At 34.7% G+C, this 7,985-nt stretch overlaps 1 long non-coding RNA gene across 1 annotated transcript; it reads right to left on the bottom strand.

Moving 5' to 3' along the window:
• Nucleotides 1-2,706: 2,706 nt before the first annotated feature.
• Nucleotides 2,707-4,320, bottom strand: LOC139876723 (uncharacterized). The gene is made up of 4 exons (XR_011768262.1): nucleotides 3,769-4,320; nucleotides 3,363-3,468; nucleotides 3,195-3,268; nucleotides 2,707-3,104 (listed from the first exon to the last, which is right to left on the bottom strand). It is a non-coding gene; the product is annotated as an uncharacterized lncRNA (long non-coding RNA).
• Nucleotides 4,321-7,985: the final 3,665 nt, after the last annotated feature.

Here is a 7,985-nt window from a genome sequence, read left to right on the forward strand (position 1 = left end):
TTAACATGTTTCAAAATACTTAAAACCCATTTAAGAAATAAACTTTGCGGAAGCGTGTAAACCGATTACGAACATGTTATTCTTTAACCAATTAAAGTCAAATCTCAAATCGGATCAAGTTGTGAAATATGCTTACAAACTACAAGTGAGTTAAGAGATTATACCTTCTCCAAGTTAGGAGGTGGGTGGCGAAGATGATGATGAATGCAACTTCAAAATGATGAAGTCTCAAGTAGTGATACCCCAAGCTTGTCACCAACACCTTGTAGATTTGGTTAGGATTTTCTACACTTGAAAAATACCTTGCAAAACTAAAGAAACCCTTTTCTTTTCCTCTCTAATTTTCGGCCAGATTTGATGGGAGAGAAGCAAGAGTGTTTTGCAATACTTGATATGTGTATTTTGCATGCCTTGGTAGTACCTAAAGTGCCTATGTACTTATGCATATGGAGGGTGGGAAGCAACCACATTAAATGACCAATTAAATGTATCTAGGATATGCAAACTTGCACTCCCAATGTCACTCCCACTTTATAAAATAGTTTTTATAAAAAATATATTTTATAAACTTCCATATTATTTGTTATGTACACTTTATTTATAAAACCCATTTTATAAAATGTAACATAACTTAATTAATTATTTAACCAATAAATAATTAAATCCGCGATATAAAGTATTCCATAATTTATATACATATCAAGCGATTTAAGAAAACTATTTTTCTTATAATTCAAGTGTCGTGTATTATAATCAACGAACCAATCGCTAAGATTAAATACAAATAAGGTGTCTGTAAGCTTGTTATTGGGTATGACCCGACTTGAATCAAAACATACTAGCCACATTAATTTAAATATGTCTCTCGGGCATACGAAATACCTTCACGAAGAATTTGTTAGCTCAACGTAGACCTGATAAACAAGACTCAAAGTCTCAAAAATGGGTCCATTCAGTTTACTTGAGAACCCAAATGGGTCTAATCACATAATAGAAAAAAATAAAAGAATAGGTTCATTTGAATTTCAAAAACTCATTAGAAGTCAACTTCTTTCAAAAGATTATTGGGTCCTAGGCCCAGTTGGGTCTATTAAAATTTAATTGAGACACGTTTTTCGAGTCTTGTTTTCCACGGGCAAGTTCCACGTGTGTTTTCTAGGCGCGTTTTTCGATGCGCGTTTTCGACTCACGTTTTCGTCGACGCGTTTTTGGCACGCGATTTTCATCGCGCATTAGTGTTGTTTGTTGTTGGAAGCTGAGGCGAACTACTTGTTCCATCGAGTATGTGACAGTTCTATGCGCGTAATTCTTTTGTCTTAGTATCCAATTTTTTTGATAATTTTGTCAATATGGGCTTTGACACATCTCTTTGTTGAATGTATAAAGACAAAATTTCATTCCTCGTCCCTGAACTTTACATCAAATTTGACTTCATGTCCTTTTTCTTTTTTTGTGCATTCCTCATCCCTAATATATCAAAATTCTACATCCCTCGTCCTCCCATCTATTTTCTGTCAAAACCAGCTGTTACCTCTTATCACGTGCATATCATGTGAGGATATTTTTGTCATTGTCATTTCTTCTTATATGATATAAACCCCCAATTCTTTACTCTTTCTTCTCATTATGACTTTCTCCTCAATCAACTCAAAACATAAACCCATTTTAACTTCTCCCACATTATTCTGAACCATTACAATCTCATCAATATTAAAACACATTTGCAATCTCATTCAATATTATAACAGTCTAAAACTCTAAATGCTTCATAACTTAACTATATACACATGAATCAGACCTTATAAAACAAATAAGTAGATATACAATCATCAATAAAAGGATTTAAAAGAAAGAAAAATACAACTCAGAAAGAGAGTATTACAAATTCATAAGTCACAAAACACATCAAATGGAGAAGAAAGGGTGGCTCAAAATGTGAATCAAGACATCAAATAAAATAAATTCATACTCCGTACTGAGAAATATCACGTGCATCATCATCCTCATCTCCATATTCCATTTACTTTCACTTTCCCCATCTTTAATTCACCTCTACCCACCCATGAAGGTAATCCATACCATCAATTTCCTTTTGATCTTCTGCAGATTGAAACTTTTATTGAAACTAAACAGACGTCTGTTGAAATGGGCTGGAACAAATTCGGTTTTTTTGTCATATTTTTCGGACCAAAAAATTAAGAAAAACCCTATCAAATGGACAAATTAATCCCTGAAATTTTGAGGAAATGATCACTAGATGATTGTGAACGTTTCTACTTTTTCAGATTTGATTAAAACAGTTCAGAATCAAAACCCACTAAAAAGTCAAAGAAAGTCAAACCGAATGAAGATGAACTATGGTGATGAACAAGCTACAAGATGAAGATGAATGAACGATGATGATGAGTATTAATTTGGAATTAGAGTTGATTTGGATGAACGATGATGAAGATATGAATGAATGGTGATGAAGATAGAAATTAGGGTTGATATGGATTTGGGGAATAATGATTTGGATGAACGATGGTGTGGTGATATAGATAGATGTTAGGGTTAAAATGACCTTTTTACCCTCACATGCTTGTCACATGTCTGTATTTAACGGTTGAAGTTGACGGATACTGGACGGGAGGACGAGGAATGTAGAAAGTTCAAACATTAGGGACGAGGAATGCACAAAAAAAAAATATGGAGTCAAATTTGATGTAAAGTTAAGGACGAGGAATGAAATTTTGTGACATATAAATGCAAAGTCAAGTGAAAGATAATGGTTATAAACTTTCGGGCTTACACGTAATAACTCTTTGAATGCCAGCAAGAACGCACTACCACAATTGATTCGTCTTTTATTTATTCAGATGCAAATATATATTGACTATAAATTTTCTTGTTTCCTAGGTGGATCCTTACAAAAAAGAAACCGTGCTCTTTGTTCTTCAAAGTCTGCAATATCGCCATCGACTTCGTCTTCACTGTCATGCTCTGCTCAACATACACTTGACTGGATGCTCACTTTCAACATCGACCAACACACCAATCGTGGCTTTCGAGACTTTGTGAAGTTCATGTAGAAGTCTGAATTATTCTTCAGTAGGTTTTAAAAGCTGTGGATAGATAAAAATATCCGGAACACAAGTTAATCTGGGTAAAAATATATGCATACCCTCCAGTAAAGAAAAGCATCCTTTTCTTACTTTGTTCGTCAAGCGGAAAATGCCACCAAGCAGATTTGATCCCTTGTTTAAGGCACCACCTCTCATTAATTGATCTAAGCAACAAGGTGAAATTCATTAAGAAAATATGATCCTACCCTACCCTGCAAAGACATATAACATAAAAACAAGAGTAGGAAGGAAGCTAACACTTAAGGTTATGCAGGATTTCATCAATATCACTAGTAGGAAAAAGAATGTTCTTGACTTCAGAAGTACTCATTGTCAATATGCCTATAGAATTCTTCGGATTAGACTGTAAGAAAACAATTCAAACAATTGGTGGTGAATATACTGAGTCAGTCCGTGTATCAATCAAGACAATAATTTGTTAACCTAAAAGGGAAAAAAAAAAAAAAATAAGACCTCAAGTTTAACTTAGCAATATGATCGAATACAATCAATTTGCAGCGGATATCTATAAGGCTAAAAAAGCTTCATAAACGCAAATTGTCGATACAGATCATCACAATCATCACAGCCTCCAAGAATATTAAGCAACCAAACAAAGTTTAAAAAGATAATTTTACAAATTTAGATAGCATGAAAAGGATACCTTATCTTTGTTTACTTCGTCCTCGACCTTGTCGTTACCAACAGGTGTTGTTGCTTAGGCAAGCTTTTTACCTGCTGCACTGGATGATAGAACTGACAAAAGGCTTGAAGAAGGAAGTAGTACTTTTTCCCTGGTTCCCAGATTGATCATCAATTGGTGCTTTGGTGGTAAAAGAGGCAAAATATTGGTGTCTTAAGTTTATTTCCTCACATGATAGAGAAGGTGGTGGTGACTTAGTGCCACGACTACGGCCCACGAAAGTACCTCCACCACCGCTTCCAGAGGATGTAGAGAATCAAATGGTGAGGATAATAGAAGCGCTTTTCTGATAGTGTGTAGGGGTGTGCATGGTACTGGAAAACCGAAAAATCCCGAAGACCGAACTGAACCGGACCGGAACCGAAGATTTTAGGTACGGTCCGCTATTTTGCCAAAATCGGTTTTTGGTTCGGGGCGTACCAAACCCGAAGTTTCAGGAAAATTACCAGACCGGAAATTTTGTGTTTGATCAATAATTTTATATGAATTACCCATCTATATGACACTTTCGTTTTTGAAATTACTCTAAAATGGTTTATTATTTGGACCATGGCAACTATTCTCAAACTTTCATTGATGATTACAAATAAAGTAGATTAGAAAAACATATAAATAGAGAGATATTGTTAAGATCAAAACTTGTATTGTAGCATTATTTGGTTGTAGAATTCTGAAGTTTATAATTTTTTTAGAATAGGGGAGAATTTGTTTGATCTATATGGATGACACTTGTTTTTTTAAGATGGTATAGAACATCAATTACACATCTATATATATATGATCAATATTTTTCTTTAAATGTAAAATGATCTTTACTTTATAATTTGAACTATATAGTGCAAGTATACGACAACATATGCAAGCTGTTAGAACAATAGTTACAAGCTGAGTGGGTACGGTATATTACACATTATTGTTAACTAGCACAATAGTCAATACTCTGACCTCTATTTTTTGCTTCTGTATATCGTAAGTATAATTATTAATTCCTTAAATTATATAATTTAGACAATTATTGGTTGGTTAAAATGACATAATATCATATGGGTTAAAGCCAAAAATAGGCTACAAACTTACACAAATGTACCGATGTCGCCCACAAACTCATTTCCGTCCAACTGTCGCCTACAAACTTTCAAAAAATGTGCTAATATCAACATTTTATAGTTTTGACCTGTTACATACTAATTTTGACCTGATTTTTTTTTTTTTAAGAATTAAGATCCAATCCACGAACGACACGTGTTGATTTTAACTAGTTTAGCCGGTAGCAAGTCATTTTTGTTTACATTGGTACACTTTTTGAAAGTTTTTATTTACATCGGTACACTTTTTGAAAGTTTGTAGGCGACAGTAGGACGAAAATGAGTTTGTGGGCGACATCGGTACATTTGTATAAGTTTGTAGCCTATTTTTGGCTTTAACACATATCATATTACACCAAAATAACAAAAGGGTTAAAGTGGGTCAAATATATTTACCTTAAAAATCAGTGAAACAGTTCTTTTCACGGAACCGAACCAAAATTATATGGTACGATCCTCGGTACGCCTTCCTTCAATAATTTGGGACTCATGACAGAACCGTGCCAAGCATAGGCCTAATAGTGTGTCCAATACCTGGGTGTGAAAGCTTTCCGAAGCTCTGTCTCATGGTTATTGATTAAATGTGGACAAAAAGGTATTTGTGAGTGCTAAAAAGGGAGATTGACTTCATAATTTTATAGTCAATCCAAGAGGAAAATGTTTTCATGTAAATACGACTGGAAAAATGTATTTGTCAAATACCCAACATCGGGAAGAGTAAAATCGAAGTGTGTGAATATGATGTCAGAAATATTGGTAAATGACCACACATAAAATTAGTAGCACACAACCTTACAAATATATGTCTAGAGTATCATCACAAAAGCTCGGAGATCAAGTACATGAGTTTATTAGTAAATATAAATATATCATATTGTTAGTTGCACATTATGAATTAAAATATCTAACATCTAGTTATATTTTTAGGTTTATGTTTAATATATAACTAGTTGGGCGACCTAGCGTCGCGCCGGTTGTTGATATTTGATTAACATTAATTACATAGTTAATTACATAGTTATATGGTTCTTTGTAGATTACATCAGTCATGCTTCCAAAATGTGGGGATTTTCCTAACTACATCGCAGACTATTTAGTTGTTTTCCAACAGGTTTCTTGCTAACTACGTCAGTGTCTATGCTAGCTAGATTCAAAATATTGGGATTGTTTTCGCAAAAGTTGCTCCTGTTGGCTTCAAGCAAAAAAATTTGGCATAAGATTTTTCAAAAGATGATGTCAAAAGATCTTCCTGTCGATTTGTTACTCCTTTTTCTTCTTCGGTTCGCTGGTGCTTGTATCTGCAGGTATTTGGAGTTGGTTAGTATGTATATATATATATATATATATATATATATATATATCTTTATAAACAGTTGTTGTGGAAGGTGTGCTGACCTGTTTTTTCAAAGAGTTTCCTTTTAACATTGAGAGATGAGGTCTGTGTTACACAGGTTTTTGGGTTGACTGATTCTTCGGCTGGGGTTTCCGTGAGTGACAATTGTGGAGCTTCTGAAATGTGATTATAAATGTTAAAGTGTGTAAAGATCTGAGGTTTAGTTTGCTAATAGTAGCTTGTTTACCTGGTGAGGGTGGTGTGTAGATGTTGTGTTGTTCTTGATTTGTGGTGTTGAGCACAGCTACTCCAAAGTATTCGTTGTTTGAGGATACGGAGTTTGCATTGTCGCGTATCTGGAATGTAAGCGTTTGTTTTTCGATTGATCGCAGGGGTGGTGGAATTTATTTTCGATTTATGTGTCCCATTTCTAGTACCAGCTCTTTGCAGGTGTGTCCAATTAAAGCGTCTCCATTGTTTTGCATGAAGGTGATGCCTGCTTTTGTGTTGCCGTCGAATATGATGATTCTGAATGAGTAGCTGGATGGATATATATTTTTTGTTGGATTAATATTTGGCATATACATGAATAAGGAATGAAAAGTAAGATATAGTTGTGGTATTATGTGTGTTACCTGTACAGAGGTTCTGATGGTGTTCCGTGTTTGACACACATCATCGGTTGGTCGATGTCGTCTGCTATTTTGTTTCTACATGTTGGGCATCCTAAGTAGAACCACGGTTTCCTATCGTCGATTCTTTCTATTGTGCATTCGCATGTGAAGACGTGGGACTGAAATTAAGGAATATGAGTTAGAGTTGTTTTTTATTGTTGTGCCAGTTTCTAATTTATTATGAGCATACCTTGTGGTTGTGAAGGTTGATGGTTGCTAATATGGTGAGTGTTTGTGTGCTGTTGCTCTCGAGTGTTAATATGGGTTGTCCGGTTTGCTGAAGTCTATATCTGTTGTGAATGAGTATCATTGTTATAATGTAATGATAATACATTTGAGTTGTAGTCATGTGGCGGTGCTTACACTTCAATCGATTCATGGTACTCGATGATGTCTGGATTGAAGTAGTAGTGGGTTGCATCTGTTCCTTTAAGCTGCAGCTGTTCTGAAAAGTTAAGATTATTTTTTGGTGTTAGATATTGCTTCTGAAATTTAATAATGGAATTTAGAACGTGTAGAATTTTTCTACTTTACTTGAGTAATAGCTTGCCCAACATGAACTAACTGCAATGATGATTGGTTTTTCGTTGTTGCTGTAGCTGTTGACGTCAAAGTTTTGGCCTTGCTCGTCCCATAGCACCATAGGAATAACCTGATTTCTGTGGTTCAATAATGGTTGCAGTTAGTACATAAAGTAAATCTGAAGTTGTTATTCATGTTGTTAGTGTATGATTTGTATATGTGTAACCTTTGGTTAATTATATTGATAATTCGTTTGCTTCGCTGATACTCGCCTATGTTATGCACGCGACCAATGTAGTCTTCGATAAAAAAATTTTTTTTAAGTTAGCTATATGTATATTATGTGTTGATGTGTATGAGTTATTTGTGATACCTGTGAGGATAGGAATTTTGTGTTTTGCTCGATATTGTACAGTATCATAGTCTACGAAGTGGAAGTGATGGTCAGGGAATCCTTCTGATGATATTGCTTCGAACTTGGTGTATGAACCTATCTCTAAAGTTGTTTCAGTGGGGAGTGTTCGTTGCCAGTTATCGGTTTTTTTGCACTTGAAGTCATACATT

This window comes from Rutidosis leptorrhynchoides, chromosome 1, assembly GCF_046630445.1.
Source record: "Rutidosis leptorrhynchoides isolate AG116_Rl617_1_P2 chromosome 1, CSIRO_AGI_Rlap_v1, whole genome shotgun sequence".
NCBI classification, from domain to species: domain Eukaryota; kingdom Viridiplantae; phylum Streptophyta; class Magnoliopsida; order Asterales; family Asteraceae; genus Rutidosis; species Rutidosis leptorrhynchoides.